Below are 3,764 nucleotides of genomic sequence, written 5' to 3'. Positions count from 1 at the left end.
ATGTAGATAGTTGCATTATGGGAAGTAATGTTAAATGTGTGTAACCACTGGGGGCACTTAGGGGGAAAATGGTGGGGTGACCGTGTCTCCCAGTGTGTTGAGAGAGCTTAGGGGTGCTAAGGCAGGCTGCCCGCCCGCCCGCGTGCAAGTGCAAGTCTTGGAGGAAAAGGGGTCTTCGGACCGAGAGCATTATTCCCTTTGTGTTGGTGTTCAAATAAACCGTTCGTTATGAACGCTGCCTCCACGTCCTTCTTCGCCCCATCCAAACCCACGGCGCTGCGCGCCACATTGGTGTCAGAAGTGGGATGGGGCAGGACGATGAGAGGCTGGATCAGGGAACAGCTGACCACCAAGCATCGGGAAGGAGAGAAGACCGGGACGGAAGGACGGTGTCCGGCGGGAGGAGCGCCTACGACGGTGGAGGTCGAGGCGGACGAGCCGCGGCGGAGCACGGGTGTCCAGGGGGACGCTGGGGAAGCGTGCGCAAGGGCGAGGAAGGCGGAGAAGAGCTGCGAGGTGCCGCTGGAGATGGGCGAGCAGGTCGAGTGGGGTCTCCCTGCGCCCAGAGAAAGAGCGGCAGGAACCGCCGTCGACCGCGGAGGAAAGTCGCGCCGCTTTCTCTAGCAGGACGGATGCCGTGCTGGGCGACGCGGAGCAGTGTGCCTCGTCTGTGGACGGGCAAAGCTCCGTGTCGGAGAGGAGCGGAACCGCCGACGCGAATTCTCCCGCGGAACGGGAGTCCGGCACTTTCGGGGAAAAAGCGCCCAGCCTGCCTGAAGCCCAGGCAAGCGTTGTCGAAGAGCGGCGCGGCAGAGCAAACGCCGCAAAAAGAGGAGGGCTGCGTAGCAAGAAGCGGCCAGTTTTGCGAGCGTCGCGGCGGGCTCAGCGGGCGGCGAATCGGCGGGGGCGGCAAGCAGGGCGGCTTTGCCGGGTCCTTCGCCGAAGGACGGCCGAGCGGCGAGGTGCGCGGCGAGAAGACGGGGGACGCGAGAAAGAGAAAGATGTTCGCCCCCGACAACGGAGCGGGGACGACGCAGAGCGGCTGCGGGGAGCCGTCGCGAAGGTCCCACGGAAGCCGGTTAGCGAAAGCCACGTGGGCGCCGCCATGTTCGGGACGCGCCACGTGCGAGTGAGGGAGTCCTGCAGGGGCCGAGGCCGGGCGGACGGGGGACGAGGATGGCCACCCCGACCCCCGAGCGCGCCGCCATGGGGGTCTCTTGCAGGTTTCCCCGCCCCAACCACCAGCGGTGAGCGTCTGGGACCTGTACTCCCGACCGGATGCACGTGAGAACAGCGCTGGACGTTGGGACAAATGTGGGGCAGGCAGCAGCGGGGACGCTGCTATTCTTTTTGATGGGGGGCTATGTAACGACCCGCGTTACTGTTTAAATGTAGATAGTTGCATTATGGGAAGTAATGTTAAATGTGTGTAACCACTGGGGGCACTTAGGGGGAAAATGGTGGGGTGACCGTGTCTCCCAGTGTGTTGAGAGAGCTTAGGGGTGCTAAGGCAGGCTATCTGTAAGTGCAGATCTTGGAGGTAAAGGGGTCCTTGGACCGAGAGCATTATTCCCTTTGTGTTGGTGTTCAAATAAACCGTTCGTTATGAACGCTGCCTCCGCGTTCTCCTTCGCCCCATCCAAACCCACGGCGCTGCGCGCCACAGTATGCAAAAGGAAAGGATCTGCTCACGATCCGAAACATACCACCTCATCTTCAAAGCATGGTAGAAGTATTGTTATACTGTTGGCATGTATGGCTGCCAGTGGAACTGGTTACTATTTATTGATGATGTGACTGCTGACAAAAGCAGCCAGATGAATTTTGAAGTGTATACATATATTATAGAGGGTGCTGTGGCACAGTGGCGCAGTGGGTTGGACCAGGTCCTGCTCTTCAGTGGGTCTGGGGTTCGAGTCCTGCTTGGGGTGCCTTATGACAGACCGGCGTGCTGTCCTGGGTGTGTCCTCTCCCCCTCCGGCCTTATACCCTCAGTGGCCGGGTTAGGCTCTGGTTCCCTGCGACCCTGTATGGGACAAGCGGTTCAGAAAGTGTGTGTGTACATTTTTATATTTATAGCTGATGCTTTTCTCCAAAGCATCTTACAATGATAAGATTACAAGTGTTAAAGTTACATACTCACAATTATTTACCCATTTATACAGCTGGATAATTTTAATGGAGCAATTTAAGTTAGGTGCTTTGTTCAAGGCTACTACAGCTGAAGATCAATGACCTTTTGATCTAAAGGCAATAACTCAAACCACTGCTCTACCAGCTGTCCCCCATAACATATAGTAGTATAGTCGTATATGTATAGTAAATATATTATCTACTCAGATTCAGCCAAATGTTTCAAAACTCATTGGATAGTGCTTGACAGTGTAGATATACAATGGCCTGAGTATTACCTGAGTTGCCATACTGAGTAAACAACCAAAGACTTTTTAAGGCAATGAAGTGCAATTTTTTGCAATGGCTGAGTCAATCACCTGACGTGAATCCAACTGAAGATACGTTTCACTTGCTGAAAGAAAATTGCCCCAAGCATCACCAGGGAAGAAACCCAGTGTCTCGTGATATCTATGGATTCCAGACTTCAAGCATTCATTGACTGCAAAATATTTGGGACTATGGGACAAGCGGTTCAGAAAGTGTGTGTGTGTGTGTGTGTGTGTATTAAAATAATTTAATTTAATTTATGATTGTTAGTTTTTCCAGTTTTTTTGAGCCCTTAAAATTGGGCATTTATGTATAAAGATAGCTCTAATTCCTACACTGTTCATATAATACATTTGACAAAACCCTTAAATTAAAGCTGAAAGTATACATTTAAGGAGCATCTCGATTGTTTCATTTCAAATCCATTGTGCTGGCATACAGAACCAAAATGATGAAAATTGTGTCACTGTCCAAATACGTATGGACCTGAATATACAGTATCCTGTACACAATCAGATTTTATATCAGTATGGAGCTGCAGAGAACTTTTTTATGTGTAAATTACTTTTAACCACAGGGGGAACTTTATTTTGGCCCAAAAAACCATGAAATGATTTTCATTTTGTCGTTGTTGGTAAGTGCTGTCAATTCCATGTTGACTCTTGAAAACCACAGAGGCCCTCCAAAATGTTCTGTCCTCCACTTGGCTGGAAAAGAGTGGGCCCAGTACAGCAGAGATTGACTCTATTCATCAGGTATGTATAGTATATGAATATATACTGTACAGAATATTTCAGTGGTGATGTAACCCTCAGATATTGACCAGACAAAAAATCAACAGTATAGATATTGACAATTGAAAGCATACTTCAGCATTGTTGGGTTACTATGTGTTTTAAGGTTGTTCAGTAGCAAGGAAAAAGTTTATGAACCCCTAAAGCTATTACTGCATGAATTCAATGATGTATAGAGCAAGGTTTTTTCAGTTGATCAATTCACAGTAAGTATACCAGCAGGAAATGTGATTCAAACTTGGTTCCTCAAATACAAGGCTGTAGCGGTAACCACTGCACCAGCTGCTCCTCCTACTAAAGAAGACCTGTTACGAAAAGTTAAAGTGCATGATACGGAACATTTTAAAACAAGCATTATGTGTGGACTGGATCTTAACGCTAACAGTGCGATGGTTGTAGATTCACAACACGGTCCAACGTCAGCCCTTCGATACTGTAAGTCTATATTTAGGCGTGTCGACGTGCGGCGCGCACTGGCAGGTGGTACGAGTCACGCGCGCCCCTCCTGTCCGGCTGCGTCGCTGAACA

This window comes from Scleropages formosus, chromosome 8 (genome assembly GCF_900964775.1).
Source record: "Scleropages formosus chromosome 8, fSclFor1.1, whole genome shotgun sequence".
Classification (NCBI taxonomy): domain Eukaryota; kingdom Metazoa; phylum Chordata; class Actinopteri; order Osteoglossiformes; family Osteoglossidae; genus Scleropages; species Scleropages formosus.
Note: the sequence above shows the minus strand (reverse complement) of the source record.